We start from the raw sequence: 26713 nt of genomic DNA, 5'->3' as shown, positions 1-26713 counted from the left end.
CAGTTGGGCAAAAATATAGTCAAAAAATAGTTTAAAATCAAAGTTAAGGGTAAATGTCAGACTAAGTAGCATGCAATCCAGTAAGCATTATGAGGGATGAAGGAGCTCAGTTTTGTAAAAGAGGGAACCTTATAATGAATATGTAACATATATGTGGAACCTATATCTATGAAAACCAACATCATAAATAAAGTGAAATCCTGGCATCTTTCCCTCTAAAATTAGGGAAAAGTCAAGGATGTTAGCTCTCACCATTTCTGTTTAATATTGTACTGGAGGTGATAGCCAGTGCAATGAAGGAAGAAAAAGGAAATTAAATAATGTATTCAAAGCAAGAAGTAATCCTTTTTAGCAAACAACATTACTACCAATGTATAAAAATCTAAGGGTTATACAAGGCAATTGCTAGAACTAATAAGTTAACTTAATAAGATTTTAAGATTCAAAATAAACATATATTATCAGTACAGAATGAAAAATAAAATTATTCTGCTTATGATTGATATTAATTATATGCATCAATCTTTCAAAAATCATGATGCATCACAGTACACAAGTGTTTGTATACACACACACATACACAGATATATATGCATATTCATGTGTGTTGATTATCTGTCAGTTCTATTTTAGTATTCCTGTTTTACATCTAGAACAGAACATTTTGGAAATAATGTAAAGGAAAGACATGGGGAAATAATTTCAGCTAATTTTCTAGTTCATTATAACTTTTACTATTATTCATTTCACCTTATCATAGACCATGACAGCAGAGTAATTATATGAAGAGACTTTTTAAAAAAATCTAAAATTCACTTCTTTTTACCTTTATATCCAAATGAGCACAATGAAAAAATCTTTGGACACCATACAAATATTATGGAGTACTACAATAACAAAGAAAATTCATTCAAGTCTTCTATAATGCTTTATTTCTTATTTTTCTCCTAACTAAGCAATGTTTGTTAAAAGATGAAATGATTCCTGCTAAACATCTTTCCCTAAATTATAATTATAATTATAAATCTTTATTTATAATTCACTTTCATCAGTATGTAGGAGTTAATATAACATAGGAAAGTTATAGGCATAGTCATTTTGAACAAAGTGTGATTATGTTCATAAAATAATACCTATTCTTCTTTCTCCTTGATTTTATTTGGTGTTTAACTTACTTGTGCTCTAAACAATAAACCAAAACCCTATTTTCTCTCCAAATTATTTTATTGTCAACAATGACAAAGTGACTTGCCTATGACTTTTACTGCTCAACATAAATAGATCCACAGATATTTAATTGGTACCTACTTGTAGAGTATTTTTAGGGCAATATAAACTGCATTTCAGTATAAAAATAAGAATAGGATGCTGTAATGTAACAATAATTAATTCCTGATATTCTTATATTTAATATCTGGGATATACCATTAAAATGCTTATAAAAATGGAGTATATTAATATCTTTAATATCACATGTGATACATATGTCTAATATTTAGGAAAATCATTAATAGCATTTATAAAAAATAGCATTTGGAAAAAATATAAAAATATACTTTTGATATTATTTTGATATTTTGATATACTTATGATACTTTGTATCTATAGATAGTACATATAACAAAATGCATAGAAATGTTAAATTATTATATCAATTTCTCAGAATCAAAGAAGTGAAAATATTTTATGCCCATTTTAATGCTAAAACTTTTTTTTAGAAAAATCAAAGCAATATATGACTGATTTTCATGGAAATCATTGTAAAAGTTAAAGTGGTCTACTCAATGTAACAAAATCATTTTACTTGGGGTCAGTTATTAACAAGGAATTAGATATAATCTTAATTCTCTATTTCTCTACTGTCGACCTTGAAAATATCACACAATAATTAAAGTGTAAGAAAATTCATGTAATGTATGTATCTTTCTTCTTATGGTATATATTTATATCTTAGGTCACATTGGAATATACCAATTGATATTTTAGAAAATAACAAAATAATCAAAACAAGTAAGAGAAAATTAAACCTCAGAGAATAATTCCCGAATAAATTCAAAAGGGCTAAACAAAAGCAGAACTTTCCAGAATAAGGGCAATATTTATAATCACTTTGAAAAGTGCTTGGACCAGTTTAGTAATGATTATTTGATGAATGAATCAATCAAATGATGCAATCGCCTCTTTTTCATTAGAACTGATAAAAACCACTCTTCATTCATTGTTCAACAGACACTTACTGAATGCCTGTTATGTACCAGAGATACTAGAATGCAATCTCATGGAACTTAGAGTCTAGTAAAAATTTTAATGACATAATTTTAAAAGAGGAAGTTGTTTGATTTGAATACATAAGCTTTTAAAGACATTGCCAAAATTATTTCAATTCTCTACTCAGGCTATTTAAATTATTAATGGAGAATTTCTTTGGTTCTGCTCTCATGTTTCATGAAACAGTTTTGTTAAAACTCTTTACATGTATTTTAGACATTAAGAGCCTTCTCTATGTATAGCCACATATTTAGTCACCTAAGAGTTTCCTGGTGCATATTATTCTCACTTCCATCTACATAATTTAAAATACAACAATTTTTGAGGCAAATTTTGATACTATCAAGCAAATTACATTCTAGGCCACATGTGCTTTATGTGTATATCACAGTACCACAGTACTGCTTTTTCATTAATTCTGCACTTATATGTAAGTATGTAATCTCAACATCTAACCATTTAACTGTTTAGTTCTTTAAGTTACTTTAAATGGCTTCTTTGCAACAACATTAAACATACAGTTGTGAGGCCATACACACAGATAGATATATTTATTAAGTTAATGTGAAATTTCTTTGCCTCTTTCTTTATGGACTCATTTAGTTGACTTCTATAAGCATATCTATCTAGCAGTGATTAAAGTTGTATTAGATTAATGTGTCTTTTCCAAACGGGACATTGTTTCAAGAGGGTCTGATATAAGAGAATTTGAGATGACTCCCTCTATTCCAAAGATAATTTTGGTAAAATTCACATTATTTTCACCCATATTAACTATTCTAACAAAACTTGTAGGCTGAAAACTGGTCCACACAAAATGGCATCACCAGAAAGTGAGATATATTGAAATTACCTCAAATGTTGTAGATGAATATCTTTAAAAAGTCTTTCAGTATTTCCAATCTCAAGGATTTTAAAATCTGAAAACCTAGACTTGAACTGATATACCAAAATTCATGTCCTTCTATACTGTGATTTAAGAGAATGAAATTTAAAGAGAATGTGATGTTTACTTGATGTGACCTTTGATCTGATTTTTCAGAAACCTCTGAAATACAACTTTAGTAAAATCTTTCATCTTAATATGGCATGCATATACATTATTTGAGAGAAGTACATGCCTCACATATTTGTTTTGACAATAAAATTAGAAAAAATGTTTAAAGCATCTAGAACAAATAAGGCATCAGAATACATTAGTTCCTTTCCCTTTCAAAGAAAATAAAACACAGATTGTCACAAGAACTCATGAAGAAAAAAAGCATTCTATCTGTCTTGTGTCACTGTTTTAGACAAAAGAATTATTTTTCACTAGTCCCCAGCCAATCAAATAAGCACCTTAAAAGAAACAAATAAACATTCCACAAATGAATTATCTTCTCTGACAAACTGGATGTTGTGTCAGAGAAATGTGTGTTATTTGACCCACAAATTGTTGCTATGTCCTATCTTTTAATACCAAATTGAAAGATTCAGAGGGAAGCAAACATCACATGGCTCTAATCACTCGTGAGACTGTCTGAGTTAAATTTGACACTTAAGAGGCTGGAAACCCTGCACATAATATAACCTATTTTTCAATTAAGCAGATCTCACTTGGGAGGAGGGCAATATTCAATACTCTCACTTGAAAGGCACAATGAACAAATCAGTAATTTATTTTTTTGTATTCTAGTCTTCTGAAGACTCTTTATTTTGAAACTCTGGTCAAGATAGGTAAATTTACTTTGCTTCCCTCCCTTCAAGAGCAGGTTTAGATGTCTTAAAGCTTTTTGTCAGTGACAACACTAGATTTGGGATGAAATGCTGTCATCTTTTGTTCCCCACAATGTCATGTTCAAAACTGGGTAAAGTGTACAAGCAAATTGCATGGCATAGCAGGGTCAAGAAAGTTACAGGCAACTTCAGTGTACTTTCCTCATAGCCTAAAGATATAATTATGTAATTTCTCTGATAACCTTAAAAACTAGCCTTCATCAAATATTATTTAGAGTATAATGTGAGGGTTATAAATAAACTGTTGCCTCTTTAAGCAATCCAGAGGGACATAAAAGACAGATGGAGAACTGAATGTGGTGACTGTTTTATATAGCTATCATTTTTTTAAAAATCCCCATTCACAAGAAAAGCCTTTGCTACTTGGCAGCTATTGAATAGAGTGGGCTGAAAGCATCTTGCTAGAAAAACAATGAAACCAGCAGCACAACAACGTGAGCTCAGTACTACAGTTCTTCTTCTTTTTTTTTTAATAGATCTTTATTGGAGTAAAATTGCTCCACAATACTGTGTTAGTTTCTGTTGCACAACAAAGTGAATCAGCCATGTGCATATACATGTCCCCATATCCCCTCCCTCTTGAGCCTCCCTCCTACTCTCCCTATCCCACCCCTCTAGGTCATCGCAAAGCACCGAGCTGATCTCCCTGTGCTATGCTGCTGCTTCCCACCAGCCAACTATTTTACATTTGGTGGTGTATATATGTCGATGCTACTCTCCCTTCGCCCCAGCTTCGCCCTCCCACACCATGTCCTCAAGTCCATTCTCTATGTCTACCTCTTTATTCCTGCCCTGCAACTGGGTTCATCAGTACCTTTTTTTTTTTTAGATTCCATGTATATATGTTAGCATACGGTATTTGTTTTTCTCTTTCTGACTTACTTCACTGTGTATGACAGACTCTAGGTCCATCTACCTCACTACAAATAACTCAATTTTGTTTCCTTTATGGCTGAATAATATTCCATTGTATATATGTGCCACATCTTCTTTATTCTTCTTTATTGTAAATAGTGCTGCAATGAACATTGCAGTACATGTCTCTTTTGATTTATGGTTTTCTCAGGGTATATGCCCAGTAGTGGGATTTCTGGGTCATATGATAGTTCTATTTTTAGTTTTTTAGGGAACCTCAATGCTGTTTTCCATACTGGTTGTATCAGTTTACATTCCCACCAACAGTGCAGAAGGGTTCCCTTTTCACCACACCCTTTCCAGCGCTTATTGTTTCTAGATTTTTGATAATGGCCATTCTGACCGGTGTGAAGTGATACCTCATTGATACTTTTGATTTGCATTTCTCTAATAATTAGTGATGCTGAGCATCTTTTCATGTGTCTCTTGGCCATCTGTATGTCTTCCTTGGTGAAATGTCTATTTAGATCGTCCATTCCATTTTTAAATGGATTGTTTGTTTTTTTGATATTGAGCTGCATAAGCTGCTTGTATATTTTGGAGATTAATCCTTTGTCTATTGTTACATTGGCAAATATTTTCTCCCATTCTGAGGATGTCTTTTTGTCTTATTTATGGTTTCACTTGCTGTGCAAAACCTTTTAAGTTTAATTAACTCCCATTTGTTTATTTTTGTTTTACTTTCTGTCACTCTAGGAGGTGGGTCAAAAAAGATCTTTCAGTGGTTTATGTCAAGGAGTGGTGTTTTTCCTATGTTTCCCTCTAAGAGTTTTATAGTGTCTGGTCTTACGTTTAAGTCTTTAATCCATTTGGTGTTTATTTTTGTGTATGGTGTTAGGAAGTGTTCTATTCTCATTCTTTTACATGTAGCTGTCCAGTTTTCCCAGCACCACTTATTGAAGAGGCTGTCTTTTCTCCATTGTATGTTCTTGCATCCTTTGTCATAAATTACGTGGCCATATGTTCGTGGGTTTATCTCTGGGCATTCTATCCTGTACCATTGATATATATTTCTGTTTTTGTGCCAGTACCACACTGTCTTGATTACTGTAGCTTTGTGGTATAGTCTGAAGTCAAGGAATCTCATTCCTCCAACTCTGTTTTTCTTTCTCAAGATTGATTTGTCTATTCAGGGTCTTTTGTGTTTCCACATGAAATGTAAAATTTTTTATTCTAATTCTGTGAAGAATGCCACTGGGAGTTTGATAGGGATTGCATTGAATCTGTAGATTGCTTTGGGTAGTATAGTCATTTTCACAATATTGATTCTTCCAATCCAAGAACATGGTATTTTTCTCCATCTATTTATGTCATCTTTGATTTCTTTCATCAGCGTTTTATAGTTTTCTGAGTACAAGTCTTTCACCTCCTTAGGCAAGTTTATTCATAGGTATTTTATTCTTTTGGTTACAATGGTAAATGAGAGTGTTTCCTTAATTTCACTTTCTGATTTTTCATTGTTGGTGTATAGGAATGCCAGAGATTTCTGTGCATTAATTTTGTATCCTGAAACCTTACCAAATTCATTGATGAGTTGTAGTAGTTTTCTCTGGCATCTTTAGGATTTCCTGTGTATAGTGTCATGTTATCAGCAGTGACAGTTTTACTTCTTCTTTTCCAATTTGTATTCCTTTTATTTCTTTTTCTTCTCTGATTGCTGTGACTAGGACTTCCAAAACTATGTTGGATAAGAGTGGCAAGAGTGGACATCCTTATTTTGTTCCTGATCCTTGTGGAATTCTTTTAGTTTTTCACCATTGAGTACGATGCTTGCTGTGGGTCTGTCATATATGGCCTGTATTATGTTGAGGTAGGTTCCCTCTATGCCCATTTTCTGGAGAGTTTTTAACATAAGTGGGTGGTGAATTTTGTCAAAAGCTTTTTCTGCATCTATTGAGATAATCATACGGTCTTTACTCCTTAATTTGTTGATATGGTGTATCACATCGATTGATTTGCATATATTGAAGAATCTTTGCATCCCTGGGATAAATCCCACTTGATCATGGTGTATGATCCTTTTAATGTGATGTGGCATTCTGCTTGCTAGTATTTTGTTCAGGATTTTTGCATCTACGTTCATCAGTGATATTGGTCTATAATTTTCTTTTTTTGTGATAGCATTTTCCGGTTTTGTTATCAGGGTGATGGTGCCTTCATAGAATGAATTTGGGAGTGTCTCTCCCTCTGCAATTTTTTGGAGGAGTTTGAGAAGGATAGGTGTTAGCTCTTCTCTAAATGTTTGATAGAATTCAACTGTGGAGCCATCTGGTCCTGGATTTTTGTTTGTTGGAAGATTTTTAATTAAGGTTTCAATGTCATTACTTGTGATAGGTCTGTTTATATTTTCTAATTCTTCCTGGCTCAGTCTTGGAAAATTGTACCTTTCTAAGAATTTGTCCATTTCTTCATGGTTGTCCATTTTATTGGCATATAGTTGTTTGTAGTAGTCTCTTATAATTGCTTGTATTTCTGCAGTGTCAGCTGTGATTTCTCCTTTTTTCATTTCTAATTTTACTGATTTGCGTCCTCTCCCTTTTTCTCTTGATGAGTCTGGCTAAGGGTTTATTAATTTTGTTTATCTCCTCAGAGAACCAGCTTTTAGTTTTATTGAACTTTGCTATTGTTTTCCTCATTTCTATTTCATTTATTTCTGCTCTGATCTTTATGATTTCTTTCCTTCTACTGACTTTGGGTTTTATTTGTTCTTCTTTCTCTAGTTGTTTTAATAGTAGGGTTAGATTGTATATTTGAGATTTTTCTTGTTTCTTGAGGTGAGACTGAATTGCTATAACTTCCTTCTTAGAACTGCTTTTGCTGCATCCCATAGGTTTTGGGCTGTTGTGTTTTCATTGTCATTTGTTTCTATGTATTTTTTTATTTCTTCTTTGATTTCTTCAGTGATCTCTTGGTTATTTAGTAGCACAAGGTTTAGCCTCCATGTATTTGTGTTTTTTACACTTTTTTTTCCTGTAATTGATTTCCAATCTCATAGTGTTGTGGTCAGAAAAGATGCTTGATATGATTTCAATTTTCTTAAATTTTCCAAGGCTTGATTTGTGACCCAAGATGTGATCTATCCTGGAGAATGTTCCATGCACACTTGAGAAAAAAGCATATTCTGCCACTTCTGGGTGGAATATTCTATAAATATCAATTAGATCTATCTGGTCTATTGTGTCATTTAAAGCTTGTGTTTCCTTATTTATTTTCTGTTTCGATGATCTGTCCAATGCTGTAAGTGGGGTGTTAAAGTCCCATACTATTATTGTGTTACTGTCAATTTCCCCTTTCATGGTTGTTAGCATGTGCCTTATGTATTGAGGTGCTCCTATGCTGGATGCATAAACATTTATAACTTTTATATCTTCTTGGATTGATCCTTTGATCATTATGTAGTATCCCTCCTTATCTCTTGTAACAGTCTTTATTTTAAAGCCTATTTTATCTGATATGAGTGTTGCTACTCGAGCTTTATTTTGATTTCCATTTGCATGGAATATCTTTTTCCGTCCCTTCATTTTCAGTCTGTATGTGTCCCTAGGTCTGAAGTGGATCTCTTGTAGACAACATATATATGGGTCTTTTTTCTGTTTCCATTCAGCCAGTTTGTGTCTTTTGGTTGGGCCATTTAATCCATTTACATTCAAGGTAATTATCAATATGTATGTTGCTATTACCATTTTCTTAATTGTTTTGGGTTTGTTTTTGTAGGCCTTTTTCTTCTCTTGAGTTTCCAGCTTAGAGAAGTTTCTTTAGCATTTGTTGTAAAGCTGGTTTGGTGGTGCTGAATTCTCTTAGCTTTTGCTTGTCTGAAAAGCTTTTGACTTTTCCATCGAATCTGAATGAGATCCTTGCTGGGTAGAGTAATCTTGGTTGTAGGTTTTTCTCTTTCATCACTTTAAGTATACCCTTCCACTCCCTTCTGGCCTGCAGAGTTTCTGCTGAAAAATCAGCTGATAACCTTCCAGGGATTACTTTTTATTTTATTTTTTGTTTTTCCCTTGCTGCTTTTAATATTTTTTCTTTGAATTTAAGTTTTGTTAGTTTGATTAATATGTGCCCTGGTGTGTTTTTCCTAGGGTTTATCCTCTATCGGACTCTCTCTGCTTCCTGGACTTGGGTGACTATTTCCTTTCCCATGTTATTAGGGAAGTTTTCGACTATAATCTCTTCAAATACATTCTCAGACCCTTTCTTTTTTTCTTCTTCTGGGACCCCTATAATTTGAATGTTGGTGCTTTACTGTTTCCCAGAGGTCTCTGAGATTGTCTTCAATTCTTTTCATTCTTTTTCCTTTATTCTGCTCCTCAGTGGTTATTTCCACTACTTTGTCTTCCAGCTCACTTATTCGTTCTTCTGCCTCAGTTATTCCGTTATTCATTCCTTCTAGTGTATTTTTCATTTCGGTTATTGTGTTGTTCATCTCTGTTTGTTTCTTCTTTACTTTTTCTAGATCTTTGTTAAACATTTCTTGTATTTTCTCAATCTGTGCCTCCATTCTAATTCTGAGATTCTGGATCATCTTTACTATCATTACTCTGAATTCTTTTTCAGGCAGATTGCCTATTTCCTCTTCATTTATTTGGTCTTGTAGGTTTTTGCCTTGCTCCTTCATCTGTGACATATTTTTTTTTCCATCTCTTTTTTTTTTTTTATGAGTGTTTTTGTGTTCCTGTCTTACTGGTTGCTTGGTCTGAGGTTTCCAACACTGGAGTGTGTATGCTATTGGGTAAAGCTGGGTGTTGGTGCTGAGATGAGGAACTCTGTTTGACCTCACTCTGATGAATATTCCCTGGAGTCTAAGGTTCTCTTTTCATCCAGTGGTTCAGACTTGGAGCTCCCACCTCAGGAGTTTCAGTCCAACCCAGGCTCGTGAACCAAGATCCCACAAGCTGCATGGGGCAGCAAAAAAAAAAAAAAAAAAGAGAGAATAACAAAGTACAAAATAAAATTAGACTAGGAAACTAATAGATATGTTAGAAAGAATATAAAAATAAAAATATAGATGAATCAACAACCGGAAGGTACATCAGTACCACAATAGTAAAAAAGAGGAGGAGGGAAAAGAAAAAAAAGAGGGGGGGAAGGCCTTGGCTGTGGAGGGTGGGTCCTTAGCAAGGGTGAGGTTTGGGTGGTGGGCAGGGCCTATGCTTAGGACCCACAGGGCTGGAAAAGGTCCTGGGGGATGTGGTGGGGTGGGGCTTAGGCTCAAGGAACAGAAGGGGCCCAGGTGTGCCCCCCACCCCTGGTCTCAGAGGGCAGGGGACCTCACCTGGGAGCCCAGCAGGCTTCCTGGGCTCGAGTGGGTGGGGAAAACCCTCTGGTTTCTCTTCAGATGTATAGTCTTCTTAAGATGAAGGACTTGAAATTTCGGTTTTAAAGATATAGTTCATAAAATAATATCAAGAAGTCTTTTTATTTTGCTATTCATTTCCAAGTAGGCTGCAGCTATCAGAGTTTCAAATACTCTAGCATCCTTAGGCTTCACCAGCTGCATTTTAACCTCTGCCATGTGGCATGTGAATGTGGCTTGTTTAGTTTGTTTTATGACATAATTAATAGACATTGTCAGAGACTCATTTTTGATCAAGAGGGAGTTGGCAGCCCTTTGTTGCTTTCATTCTAGGCTTTGAGAAAGGTGCCAGATGGTATGTCCTACTACAAACTGCAATGTGGAAGACATCCTTTTTAGGACACTTTCGAATCCTTTTTGGCCAATTTCATTGACTCCTGCAGAAGTTCAGTTAGTTACAGTTTTACTAAACTTGCTATAGGTACATAGATTGTTTCTGGACTCCCTCTAAAACTTTATTGATGTAAAAATAATTTGATATTTTTCTCATCTATTTGGCTTAGAGAGGAGGCAATGTGAGATACTGGAAAAAAGTGTTTCCACTATACATAAATTCCAGTCCAAGCCCTGCCAGAAACAGACTCTTTCCAGGTCTCAGTTGCTTCATCTTTGTAATGAGGCACTTGGCTAAATGATCTGATCTCTTCTCACTGGAAAAATCCATGGTCCTGTGGGTCTTCCTAAGTGTAATCAATCACAAACTTTATGCTGCTTGAAGTAGACACTTGCTTGGCTTTCACAAATTAAAATGTGTGGTTTTGAAGACTTGTGAGAATCCTTGAAGTTCCATAATAGGTAGCAATTTCTAATTTTGCTGAGGAACAAATTTTATTTGCACACAGTGCAAGACTATATGCAGGAGTCATATTTATTATAACAAAATCCAGCCCTCCACCCACCATTTGTATCTCAATGTTGAAGTCTTATGTTATCTTCTTGTTATCAGTAGATTCCAAAGGGATTGCTTCTTTTTTTTCTTTTTTTTTTTTTTTTTGGTATGTCTTGTTTCATTTTATGGTGGAAGCTTATAATGTAATATATTCTATTACTTTAAAAATTAGTCTTTTATATAAAACTTGAATTATACATCAAAATTAACTAAACATAGCTGTAGAATGAAAACCAGAAGCATAAGGACCCATGGAAAACTCTCATATGCCTCCATACTTTCAATTCATATCAGAATCATCTAACTTCTCCATCTTAAGCATTCACAGATTCCAAAAGCTTTGATGCTTTATGTAAATCAATATATGTATATACTGTTTAAAAGACATTCATGTTTATTCTCTAAATTAGCAGAATTATATATGTATATATGATAAAACCTTAATAAGTGATATAAATTATGGTGCAAATTACCCTAATAATTTCAAAACCAATTCTTGACTTTTAGAAATGCTTGGTGTAATCTTTTGTTTGGTATGAATATCACTAAGTATTGCCTCAGTTCAATCCATGATTTGACACAGAAAACTACATCAAAGTTTTCTAAAAATTTCTCCCATTTAACTGATAGTAATTAAACGTCTCAATAAGCAGAGAATTTCTCTTTAGATCAAGATTGTTTATAGTCCTAACTTATCCTTCAGCTTCTGTTAAATTAACAGCAAATGCATTTAAGTATTTTCTAGCCCATGTCTGAGATCCTTATAGATTCAATTTTCTTTTATAACTAAAACATGACAACAAATCTGAATCTCATATTTAATAGAATTAAAGTAATCCTTCAGGTCATGTGAGAGGTGGCACAAAGTCATGGTTAAGAACATGGGCATGTTGCCAGGCTGTCTGATTTAGAATCCTGGTTCTGCTGTTTAAGTTTGAAATAATCTATAAGTGCCTCAGTTTCCTTGTCTATTTAATGAGGAAGACTCAGAGGTGTTGGAATGGTGTCTGGACCTTGATTTATTGTTAATATTGATGCCATTAATGCCTGTGACTAGCTGTCATGCAGTGAATTAAACAGAGGTAATATTTAACTGAGAAGCTTGAAAACAGGGATTTGCACTCCGGGCATCTCCTAGCCCCATGTTATTTTCACAGGCTCCTTCCATCTTCTTCCCCCTTTGCAAAAATTCCCACTCTGCTAGAAGAATCAGCAATCCCTGGTCTTTGCCTGAGGTGTCCCAATTACCCTCTATCTACTAGCTGTCGCCATCTCTGTCTGCTTTCGTAAAGTCCTATGGAGGCTACAGTCTACCCGTGGACTATTTGACAGTAGCCGAGGTAGGACCATTGGTGGGGCTACAACCTTATGGAGGGAGATGAATAATAAGCATTTGTCTTTCAAGATGCTAACACTGCCTCTAGAGATGCCACGTTCCCATCTTTCCTTCTGGTAGGTAGGCCTGGCTTTGGGCAGAGGGAAACAGGTGTGGATGGAGCAGTTCAAGAGCTGCAGTGAGTGCAGTGAGCCATCTGGCAGTTGAGCAGACTGGCTAGGGCCAGTGTGGCTCTAAATCATGACTACTCTGATGTGTCTGTAACATGAGACATAGGATGGACATGAGATAAGAGAAGACCCCCGGGCATTACCAGGTGAGGAGCCCATGTTGTTGCCTAGGCTGATCTGTTAGTTTGGTCAGTGATGGCACTACACAAGATAATAGCTGCCAACTTCAGAGAAGAAGCAGAATTCTAAAAGCCCTCATTAAAACAGACATTAATCCTTTAGGTGCTAGGGAGGTATAAAGTGGTCCCTGGAGAGGGTTGGGGCTATTTATCAACAGATATAGACATAGTTCAACAACAGGTAAAGCCATCCCAATGTGTGTTGACTAAATATCAGTTCTATCCATACTAACACTGGAATCTACATATTCTCCCATCCCTCAGGCATGGACTAGTATCCTGCTGCAATATGGGAACATCAAAGGTATCTATCTGTCTTCAGGTAGGTGCACAGAAGGTACACAATAGGTATTTACTGAATGAGTGACTGGACGAATGAATGTACCAACAGAAAGAATTTTTTCCTGTCTTATCTTGTCAAAAAGTTTGGACCACTTACTAGCACTGATTATTTGAACAGATCTTATGCTTGAGGTGTGCTGAAAACTCTCTTATCACCAGTGAAATAGAGGACTACTGAAATGAGCAGAGGCTTTGAAATCAGATACATCATAATTCAAGTCCCAGTTTTGTTCCTACCATCTTTAGTGATCACAAACAAATCATTTCTGCTCTCTGAGACTATGATACAATAATACTCATTTTCTCATTATTAAATATAAAAATGTTTTCTTTACAAATGTGTTAGGAAAGTAAGGAAACATACATAAAGTGTATGTACGTAGTGCCTGGAAAAAATTAATAATAAATAGTACCTGTTATTGTTGTATATTGGTATTGTTATCAACACACTGCATTAGACTATCAGCCTTCCCTTGACTGGGAAGGAAAGTCTTAATATTCAGGTCAATCTCCCATGACTTCAATTAGCTAAATTCTGGTTTTTTTTCCATCTAACATACCCAAGTTATAAGTTTGCTGCATACTTAAAACCCAGGCCTCTTTGTCTAACAATAATTCAGAACACAGTCCTTGACACCTTTTTTCACTAAAATCTATATGTAATTAACAAATTCTCCACTAATCGTCAGAAAACGCCTTGAAGAGAGAATAGAGACACAGGAAAAATACACTTCCTGATGTATACCCTAACAATCTGCCAAGCATCCTGATTCTTACTACTACTGAGTATTAACACTTATTATCTTAATTACGTGTAACACTTCTCTAGAAGTCAGATAATTATTTCACTCTGTGGACTTGTGAACCCAGAACCCAAGTTAAAAGCTTCAGGTAAAGGTTATTTGGTTCCCATAATTGTATTAACACTTACTGGGAAAAACAGGTATTATAACCCTCTGCTTTGCAGAGCATTTCTCTATCTCTAGATTTTGAACTGGTTTTAATTTGAAATGGTCTTAACTATCACAGGCTACTTAATGTAAAATGTATGTAAAAAGGACAAATTACCAAAGTTGGAAGATTAGTCTCTAGCCAGTAGGGGCTGAAGGTAGCAGAGGGGGTCACAGCACTTTGCCTGCAGATGGATGGGCCACCAATGTGGGGTGAAAAATCTTAATGCGACTTTTCAGTACATAATTTGGAGCAGACATTCAGATCTTTATTATGAGATAGTAACTTAACCAAGATAACCATTTGAAATAAAAATGGTTTTAACATCTCAGGTCAGTTGTATTTCAGTGTCATTTGTTCCTACTAGAGAACCATGGTTTATAAAATAAACCCTGTGTGGTGTATGTATGTAGAAGACACAAGAAAAGCACAAGATGCTCCCTCCCATCATTTCTTCCTAAAAATAAAAGTAATGTCACAGAACCCTTAAAACCATCCCAATTTTTAAATCCTGCATATGTCAATAACTTTCCGGTACACATGTGATTCCTGTTGGGTAAGTATAGTTTCCCAATACAGAGCAGAACTTATTGTTTATATCTCCTTATTTATAAAAGATTCCTAAATCTAAAAATATGAAGAGAACTCATCAATGAAAGAGAATGTGTTTTCATAAATGCTCAGCATCAGAGTATTAACAGGTTAAATCACTAGTACGAAAATCAATCTAAGGTACAAAATAGGTCCAAACAGTATCATGAGGAAAATCTTTCATAAATTATGTTGCTATAATTTATGCCTTTAGGCTAACTGGGACATTTAAAATTAAAATCATCAAGGTAGAATCTGAACTGAATATACATTCCTAAATGATGTAGATAAACATTTGAAAAAGAAAATTTAAATATCAGAATGATAATACACTTTGGTCAGATAAACTTATATTTTAGACTTTGTTGTAAGTTCTTTATTTTCTAACTAGCAAAATAAGCACCTTATTCTCTCTTTTATTATTTTATAGGTAATGCTTGAAAGCAAAGAAGATAGGTGATAGAACACTGAAAGATGATTGATAATTAGAGGAAAACTGATGAAGTCTGTATTAACTAGAAAACATAGTTTGAATCTGAAAAGTAAATAAAGAAGAAATGAAAAATGGGTTCACATTATTTAAAAGTATTTTCCACATTTAAAAAAAAACACTGAATATTACATAATGTGAAATACATTTGACGTTTCTTTACTGACTCTTAGTAAATCCATAAGAAATTACTTTTGCCATATGAAAGGACTCACACTTTATGATTATAGTTATGCTAAAAATATCTCAAGTGAAATTTTTGGAAATGCTTATTAATATGAATTGCATTGCCTGACATATAATAAAAACAAGTATACAATCTTGAACAGATAAATGGATACTCTGATGGTAATATTACTATCTCAAATTTGCAAAAGCTCAAATGAGTTTTTATCTAAAGGCCTTGAGATATCATTTATCATAAAAGTTTTATGGGGTTTATGACAAATATTTCCATTTACACATTGTAATGAAGAAAGTGAAGCATATAAAGAACTGTTAAATTGCTAGCATGTCTACTGTGTCCTACAAACACACTGATTTATCTGTCTTTTACTTATAGAATTACAATTAAATGGGAGAGAAAAAAAACACACCAAGAAGTAGAGTTTTCTTATCATTGCATTTTATAACTATTCTCTAACTTGTAAGGAGAAAAATCAAAATTTGATGAAACTATAAACAAAACCAAGCACATCTTTTCCTGTATAGAGGGAATCTTTGGCATCAACCTTCTTTGTCTCTGACCCAGGATTAAAAAAATAAAGAGAAAAGTACTGTAAATTAATAGTCCATGTTCTTATAGGAAAAAAAATACTACCATTTCACAGTTATCCATAAGTTAAAAATATTAGAATGCATGATATTTTGTTAGATGAAACATATGCTTTTAAATCTTTTAAATTTATGTATTTTATCCAAAAATTATAATTTCCCTACCACATTCTCAACTCTGTACATTGGGGAGATAATCAGAAATAAAGTTAAATCTATGCCATAAAGGATATGCATGAAGAGATAATGCATATATGTATAAAACAATAAAATATAACAGTAGAAATTATCCTATCATTAAAACTTTAATGAATGAGCTAGACAATAAATGAAGTTTCATAAGAGCATGCAAACCTTAAAAGCTAAGAAAATTATTAAAGATGAGATAAACTAAGTAGACTATTCAACAATTCATTTTACCGATGTTACTAAGGTTCTCTTTAAACCAAGATGTACTAAAATGATCCTCATTTGCTATGATTTATTGGTGCTAAGAGAGGACTTTTTGTCCAAATGTAATGTTTTGTCCCTGGACTTTTTGTTCAATGATGCCTCACATGCCTTTAGTAGACGACCAAAACTTTTTCACAGTAGAGTTAAATTTAAATATGTAAAACAAAGGTGGTGACCTTGATAATATGGTAACTTAAATTCACAATGTGGTATATATATGTTTAGTACCAGATTCACTCCTCAATGCCCATTTTGACTCAGGTATTAGGGAATCACATAGCAGCACAGAATGGGGAAAGAAAGGAAAGTGATTTGTTGGTCTAATTTTGTTACTTAACAACATGGCCAAAGGTAAGTTTTGATTTCAGATAACAATGTCTCAATGAACAGTACTGGGAAAAATATTTACTGATATGAAAAAAAAAAGGAATGTTGAATCTCCACCTTTCTCATCTTCCACTAAAATTTCAAATGAAAAGTAAAAAAGAAAAAAAAACCCTGAGTACTAACAAAACATTGAGAGTTTTTTCATTTTGTTTGTTTTTTAACATTTTACATTGGGGTTAAAAAAAATGTAAATATGACTCTAAAGCCAGAAATTATAAAGGAAAGAATTGGATACATTTCACCTAACAGAAATGCAAAATTTCTCTCTGAGAAAATACTATAAAAAACACAAATTAGAAAAATATATCTGTGAACTATGTAACTGACAAATGTTTCTGTTATTGCCAATTTAAAAGCTTGTAGCAGTTAGGAAGTAGAACAACTCTTGTTGTGTGAAGTGTCCCCAAGCTGATCCTAAGAATTCACATGTGAATAATTTATGTGGGAGGTGCTAGAAGCAATGTCAGTAGAGGGGGAAAGCAAGACAAGAGAAGCAAAGACACCTAATAAAGGGAGCATTATTACAGCAGCTACCACTGTGGGTGACAATAGCTTAATCCTACAGGGAAAATTGAGGAAATGGTGTAGAACACAGGCCTCAAGACACATAAACACAGGGGTGAGGGAGGGGGTATTTAACACCAACTCCTGCTGGCCTTTGGTGCAAAGCTGCCCTAAAGAGTGTTAATTCTCTAGCACTGTGGTCTGCTCTGTTAGAGAACTCTCTTAAAGAAAACAGATGCAGATACTGGCAGCTGGAAGTTGGCTGGCACTCACTGGAATGGTTAAACTTGAGAGAAATGGCAGAGTTTCTATACGCTCTGCTATAAGGAGCAAATGATAGTAATTCTACTGGTAAAATGAACTGGTAGTTTACATTAAAAATACACAAATGTTCCACAGTCATGAAAAATAAACTTCATTAATAACCATGTGATGCAAAATTCAAATATTCAAATTTTGCATATTAAAATTGTTTATGTAAGTCAATTCATTATGCCATACATCTAAAACTTATACAGTGCTCTATGTCAATTATATCTTAATAAAACTAGAAAAGTATAATAAAATAATATTTTTTTAAATTTGATTTTTTTATAATGTGAGAAAAATATTCTCTCATACATTGGTAGGAATATACTGATAAAAGGTTTATGGAAAATAATAAGCCGAAATGTTTACAGTGTTTGATATACATTGACCCAATAGTTTTACTTTCAGACCATCCTATTTACAACTGCAACTCCATTTTTGACACTTCAATCACCCTTCCACACTTTCTTTTTCTCCATAGTATATATCACCATTTATTTATTAAATATCATTATTTACTTCTATAGTTTGTTACCTTCACTAAACTATATGCCACAAGAGGTTAAGGATTTTTGTCTGCCTTATTCCTTGGCACCTAGACTTGAGAAGACTAGCTCACACATAATAGATAGTCAATAAAATTTGTTAAATGGATGATTTTTACATGAATACATCATTAGACAACAATAGAAAAACTGATCACAAATATATTTAAAGTTTATCTTGATGTTGTTTATAATAGTAAAAATCAGAAAAAACATAATGACCAAAAAAATGTGCTGTTTGCATAATATACACATATATTACACAGATTAAAAATGATAATCTGCATAATATGCTTTTGACATGGAAAACTGGGCATGATATATCATTAAGCCAACAATGCAGTTTACCAAATGGCACATCCAGTATGACTCAGTTTTGGATAAATATATATTTTTAGCATAAATCTAAATCTAGGACAGTATAAAGAGAAATATTAACTCTGGTTAATTCACTATTCACAGGTAATTTTAAATTTTTTCTACTCTAAATTTTATACAGTATGTGCCTTATAATGAATTATAAGTCTATTTTTATTGCGAAAACATGTTGAATCTAATATAGAAAGCCTATTGTGGCTAAAAGGCTACATCTTTAACTTTTACAGTGTAGGGAACTGACCAAACATCAAACAGATAAACACTTGAAAACGACCAAAATATTTGTATTTATTATGATACTAACTTGTAAATTGTTTATGTAACCTAGACTTTACATTAGAGTTGCATTACTGATGGCATGAGGACTAAACTAGTTTTACTAAACAAAGCTCATTAATGGTATCTATTTATGTGTATTTTGTAGGAAAAATACCACTAAAAGTTGTTCTTTTACCATTTCTGGGATCTGATAGTACTATTAAACCAAAGCATAACTTTTCACTTCGGTTAGTCCTTATTCAGACCAATATCAATTTCTTAGTTTAATGCTGGAGGCAATAAAATCCCAAGAGAAGAAGACATTTCCATTTTTTTGTTTATCATGATCAAAAATGTATAAAACTCACTATAACTATACTTTAATAATGCCTAGGGCCCCAAATAAGAGATTTTAGGTATTCACTTGAAACAACTGGCAGAATTATTTGTTTTATTTCTTACTTCAGTTTTAACAGCATATCCATCACTGATGTTGCTACAATTTCACATACTAGTTTTTATAAGAACAGAAATTACGCTATTCTTCATGTCAATATAGTCTCATAATCCCTTGTCATATTTTAATAGAATAAGCCAAAAGAAATACACTTTAAGATCAAGTAGTTGATGCAAAGCTAGAATAATTTAGGGTACACATTTTTCTCTAGTTATTAAGTAACATTTGTCATTATTTCATATTTTTAAGATGACTCACTTAGAAGCAATCGCAAGAGCTATGTAGATGTATATCTTAAAATATAAGATCAGTTGTCTGTCAGTGGTAATTGCAGTAACCACATACTACAATCCTCAGGACTGCTCACAGAACCAGGAAGATGGGTCTCTGCCTGATGCCCTGTGCTTAGAGACCCTGCACATAACAAACTCACAAAGATAAATGTGTTAAAGGATGCATGAAGGCCCTGGTCATTGGGATGCAGTGCACAGTACTGGCACAGCATAACCCATAACATTATAAATCCACTTCTATGACTAACACTGTTTACACCATGGGAACATTTCACATTTTTTCCCTATGTCCTCAAAAATAAAAGGTGGTTTCATCCAGACACCATGAAGGTTTCTGGTATGTGTTCCTGTCAACACTGGACACAGACATATTTCAAAGAAAGGAGATGATTTGAGTAGTGGAAGTACTTAAGTAAGAGAGGAGACAAAGTAACTGTCAGATCCTTCCTCTCAGGACAAATACAATAGCCTTTTTTTTTCAGTTTTATTGAGGTATAATTGACAAATGCAATTTTTATATTTAGGATATAAAAGTGATGTTTTGATATATATATATATATATACACACACACACATTGTGAAATGAACATGACAAACTAATTAACATATCCATTATCTCACATGGTTAACACTTTCTGTGTGTGTGTGTGTGTGTGTGTGTGTGTGTGGTCAGAATGCTTAGGATTTACCCTCCTAGCAAATTTCAATTATAAAATACAGTATTCTTACTAACAGCCACGAAGCTGCGCATTAGGTCTACAGAACATATTCATCTTGCGTAACTGAAACTGTGTACACTTTACCAAGATTTCCCCATTTCCCCTACCTCCCAACCCATGACAGCTATTATTCTATTCTCTTCTTCTCTGAGTTTGACTATTTTAGATTCTACCCATAAGCGAGATCATGCAGTATTTGCTTTTTTGTGCCAGGCTTATTTCACTTAGTATAATGTCCTTCAGGTTGATCCACGTTGTCATAAATGGCAGAATTTTTTTCTTCTTTAAGGCTGAATAATATTCCATTGCGAGTGTGTATCACATTTTCTTTATCCATTCATCGTTTTATGACCATTTAGGTTGTTTCCATATCTTAGCTATTGTGAATATTGCTGCAGCGAACATGGGGGTCCAATATCTTTGAGATACTGACTTCATTGTTTTGGATATATATACCCAGAATTTGGATTGCTGGATATTGAAATTCTATTTTTAATTTTTTGAGGAATTTCTATACTGTTTTCCACAATGGCTGTACCAATTTATATTCCCATAAACTGTGTACAAGGGCTCCCTTTTCTCCACATCTTCGCCAGCATTTGTTATCTCTTGTCTTTTAAATAATAGCCATTCTAACAGTTGTGAGGTGATAGCTCATTGCAGTTTTGATTTGCGTTCCCTGATGATTAGTGACATTGAGCACCTTTTCATGTACCTGTTGCCCATTTGTATGTCTTCTTTTGAAAACTGTCTATTCAGGTCTTTGTTCATTTTTTATTTAGGTTTTTTTCATTTTTTGCTATTGAGTTGTAGGAATTGTTTACATATTTTGGATACTAACCTCTTATATATATGGTTTGCAAATATTTTTTTCCCATTCTGTAGGTTGTCTGTTCACTCTGTTAATTGTCCCTTTGTTGTGCAGAAGCTTTTAGTTTGATGTAGTCCCACTTGTTTATTTTTATTTTTGTTGCCTATGCTTTTGGTGTCATATCCAAAAACTTATTGCCAAGACCAATATCAAGAAGCATTTCCTATATATTTTCTTTTATTAGTTTTATGTTTACATCTTTAATCCATTTTTAGTTGATTTTTGTATATGGTGAGAGATAAGAGTCCAATTTCATTCTTCAGCATGTGGCTGTCCAGTTTTCCCAACACTGTTTACTAAAGAGACTATCATTTCCTCATTGTCAAAGACATCGTAAGAAACTAAAACTACTGGCCAATATTCCTGATGAACATAGATGCAAAAATAGTCAACAAAATACAAGTAAATTGAATTCAACAGCATATTAAAAGGATTATACACCATGACCAGGTGGGATTATTTACCCCTGGGATGCAAGGATGATTCAGTATACCACATTAACAGAATGAAAGATAAAAACCACATGATCATCTCAATAATGTAGAAAAAGACTTTGATAATTCAACATCCATTTACGATAAAAACTCTCAACAATGTAGGTGTACAAGAAACTTGCTCAAAACAATAAAGGCCACATAAGAAAATTCCACAGTTAATATCATACTCAGTGAGGAAAAACTGAAAGCTTTTCATGAAGATTTGCTACAAGGAAAGGACACTCACTCTCAGCACTCTTTTCAACACAGTACTGGAAGTCCTAACTAGAGCATTTAGCCAAGAAAGAGAAATAAAAGCATTCAAGTCAGAAAGAAAGAAGAAAAATTATCTCTGTTTGCAGATGACATGATCATATATAGAGAAAAGCCTAAAGAAATAACAAAAAGCTGTTAGAACTAATAAAAGAACTCAGTAAAGTTGCAGGATACAAATCAACATACAAACATCAGTGGCATTTCTATATGCTAACAATAAACTATCTGGAAAGGAAACTAAGAAAACAATCCCATTCACAATAATGAATACAAATACTTAGGAATAAACTTAACCAAAGAGGTGAAATACTTATACACTGAAAAGTACAAAACATGGATGAAGGAAATTAAGAAAAACAGATAAATGGAAAGACATCCTATGTTCATGGGTTAGAAGAATTAATTGTTAAAATGTCCATACTACCCAGAGTGATCTACAGATGCAATGCAATCTCTATCAAAATCCCAAAGAAATTCCTCACAGAAATATTAAAAAAAATCCTAAAATTCATATAAAACCACAACAGACTCTGAATAGCCAAAGCAATCTTGAGCAAGAGAAACGAAGCTGGAGGCATCACACGTCCTGGTTTCAAAACTATATTACAAAGCTACAGTAATCAAAACCATATGGTATTAGCATAAAAATAGACACATAGACCCATGGAACAGATTAGAGCTCAGAAATAAATCCACACGTTTGTGGTCAACTGACCTTTCACAAGGGTGCCAAGAACAGGAATGTAATAGAGTTTTACAAAACAAGGCATCATTTTCAGTAGCACAGAGCATCCCTTTTTCTTTTTTCCCTTTATGTACCATAACTTGGCGTTGTTTTTACAACAGTTTAAAGTTGCATGGTGGCACAGAACATTTTAGAGTATTAATAACTCATATTACTTTTAAGTATGTACATATGTGTTACAACATGCATGCAGCATGAAACTATTTTTTTATACTGGCAACAAGATAAACACTGAATCCTAGAATTGTGTACAGTTTCCTTTTTATAAAAATATTTAATAAGATTTAATTGAATTTTTATATTATTAAGTAAAAATTACAGTTCTATATGTTAAATTTAAATTTTGATATTCACTAGTCATGGTGTACTTGACATTTAATTTTAATAATTTAAAATTTTAGAAGAAATACAACTAATTAATTACTTATTAATTTTAATAATTTTAAATTTTTAGAAGAAAACATTTGAAAATACACAAGAAAAACTATCTTAATCATTTTATACTTATTTTAAAATTCTGAATATATAGCCATATTTCATATGCTTTTTAATGTAATTACCATGTACTTTATAATCCTAATTTAAATCATTACTGTCAAGAGAACAAAATTATTTGAAAGATCTTGATTATGACAACACAATTAGTGATCTTACTGAAATGAAAACAAGAAAAATAAATTTAATGGAATAAAGGTGTGATTATTTTGAATTATGTATGTCTTTATTTTATTACTCATGAAAACTCTGCTGGTCAATCATCAGTTCACTAAGGTAAGCACAGTAATTAAATTCAATCATCTTTGATATTGCCAATTCCAAAATATGAAAACTATAGCTTTATACCTACTTTTCTTAATTTTGAGTTATAAAGGTATATCTTTTAAGACAGGATGATAGAACATATTGAATTTAAAAGTTTATTAGCTTGATGTATAACTTTAAGATATTTGGACATAAGGAGTCTAGGCTTCCATTTGTAGTGTTACCCTAGACCAACCTTGAGGTGGGCTGGCAGATTCTGGTCCGAGGTGGTAAACTCCTTTCTGCTTCATCTTATTTTGTGGTTGCTCAAGAGTCAACTTACCCCTAATCCCTGACTAATAGATCACTACAGTGGTTTACCTGCAGATTTCAGCTTCACCATATTTTTTATGTGAACTTCAGCTAATCCAGTTTACAGTCACTTATTTTCATGGTATTCCATGAAAGCTGAATTGTACCTAAAATTTGTCAACTAGGTCACCTGTAAGGGTATTCTTATTTAAAGGAACAAATTCAAAAGCAAACTAACTAAAATAAAAACCCAACTATGAACATGCCTATGAACATCTATTACTTTTTGGTTTGTGTTTGCGTAGCAGAGCAAGGAGGCACCATGTAAACTGCTCCATATTGTGGGAGAAATGTGGTCAAAACTGCTTCTTCAAAAGATGTGACTTGCACAAAATGAGATTTACAGGAAGAACATACATGATCTGTTTTTTTTTCTTTCCAAGATGGATAGTTTCATGATGATGGATTATTCTAAAAACGTCCAGATTGTATCACATTTTATAGATAAGGTTTCCAATAATTAGAATGTCAATATTTTGAAATAATAACAGAAGATATCTGCTATAATGTGCTTTGATGGTTGGGTCAACACTAAATATGTTATATGACTGCAATATTTAATTTTGGAATTTTGTTTTTAAGGTACAATAAATTTCACCCATTGTCTTCAAGTATATGACTCATTAATAACTTTAAAACACTATCTCCAAATATATTAAGTTGAATTGAAAACTACTGAGAGAAGCAATATCAAGCAGAATCATCCATGCTTGTGCCAATATACAGAAAATATTATGTCATATGCTAGTGAAAAACAGCATGGCCTGATAAACTGCAGGGAAATGAGGCATAGGTGGAAGTACAAGTACCAGGGAATAGACCCCTGAACCTCCTTCATGGCAGAGTAAGTTGTAGAGTAATTGTACCAGCTGTTTTACTGGAGAAAGTCTAGCCTTTTCATAGAATATGAAAGAGTAAAGGTCATCTCAGCACTACTTGTATTTCCTGGATGAGGAGGAAGATGCTACTGGGGACAGAGTACCAGGCTTAACTAAGAAAATATGGACATTAATGGGACACTTTGTATTGCAAGGAGTACTTGACCAGTAGACTGTGTAGAGAATTGTTTTTTCTAAGAAATTAAATTTTCTTTAAAAAATCATTAGACCAGTTATTATTGCATACACATACATATGTATGTAAATATGTACTTACTAGATTTAAACTTTAAAATAGCAGAGACTGTTGTAGCCAGTGGGTGTATTAAGGAAACATACACAAACATTCTCAAATAAATACATATGCTTCAGGAATAATACTTAAAAAATATAAATCCTAGAGTTTTCTCTCCCTATTATCCCCTACTCATTTGACTAGGCATTCTATGTACCTCTGGGGAGGAATAACCCAGCAGAAAACAATGAATTAATAAATACTGGAAGAAATTATGTTTTAATTTCTGCATTAAATATTGATATAACCCATATAAAGAAAAGCTCTCTGAAGTCCTCAATATCTTTTAAGACTGTAAAGTGTTTGGTGACCAAAATGTTTGGGAATCACAGCTAGGAACCAAGGTGGTTACACATCCCTACTTATATGGAACTGAAGGGGACCCGTTAGAGAACTCTCATCAAAAAATATATTCATTCACCATTTATATACGTATAACAAACAACAAAATAACTTCAGTATTTGAGTGACATTTTAATTGTTATTTAGTTTAGATAGAACATATGCAGGCTCTGGACTATACTACAAACCATTTGAAGACAGAATTATATAGTTTAATCCAAGGGTCTTCTTACTTCATTTACAAAAGTTGACTTTAGATCTCTACAGACTGGAGAGGGATCTACTTCATAAAAAGAAGTAAACTTATCTTTCTAGGATGTCTCTCACATGGCACTGCGTTCTTATATACTCTCAGATTTCATGTCAGCTCATGAAGCTTGTTGGAAAGCCTCAGAATGCATTACCTTTTTACTTTTGAGGTAGCTAGTTCGGCTAAAGCTTTATTTACACAATAAGGAGAGAAAAATAAAAGTGTTTTGGCCCACTGCAAATATCCTGTAAGTATCAAAGCCAGTTCAGTGATATAATAATGATTATTTTTGGCTTCTGAGCAGTTTACCTGCAGTACTGGACATGACCCCCTTTGTATTACATGATAAATAGTAAACAGGGGGGAAATGTTGCCCAGGCTTAACTGACCTAGTGGACACACATTTAAAAGAATTGGAAGAGTAAAGCTATGGCACACTAGTGCATGTTCTGTTAACTTGAGATAGAACACATCATATCCCAACAACAATTCATTGTAATATGGTTTCTTTCAGCATTTGACCAGTAATTTGGACATAATCCTCCTAAGGGAGCAGAGCAGTTATAGATGAGGCTTCACATTGTGTTGATGGATCTGTTACATTAGATTTTTCCTAGTAGCTATTGAGCAATTAACCTACTAAAATTCCACCTCCTCACCCCCCTTGACAAGAGCTTTTATGTACTTCATCACATATAATCACCAGAACTAGAATACTGCCTGCAACAATCCTATTGGAACTAAAGAGGAATGTGACACACGGTATTAGGGACTTCTTAAACACCTCCCAGCATGGATGAAAAAGGATGTCCTTTATTCATATTCTTTCATGAAATACATCTACTAAAAAATGGCAACATTCCCAGATCAGGGCATATCACTATAATTGTTCAATCCACAGACAGGACAAGTAAGATCTGCTTAAAAGATTTATTGAGCACTTTCTGGGTCAGGCATGGTGCCAAGTATTTTATATCTATTTTCTCATGTGATCCCCAGAAAAACCTTATAAGGGGTTTCCTGCCATCATCCCAACTTTATAGGTGAGGAAATGGAGGTTCAAAAAGGTTAAATAAATTGCCCTAAATCATGGAGTTAGTAAATGGAAGAGGCTAGGATGATAATTT

Source organism: Hyperoodon ampullatus (genome assembly GCF_949752795.1).
Source record: "Hyperoodon ampullatus genome assembly, chromosome: 1".
Classification (NCBI taxonomy): Eukaryota; Metazoa; Chordata; class Mammalia; order Artiodactyla; family Ziphiidae; genus Hyperoodon; species Hyperoodon ampullatus.
Note: the sequence above shows the minus strand (reverse complement) of the source record.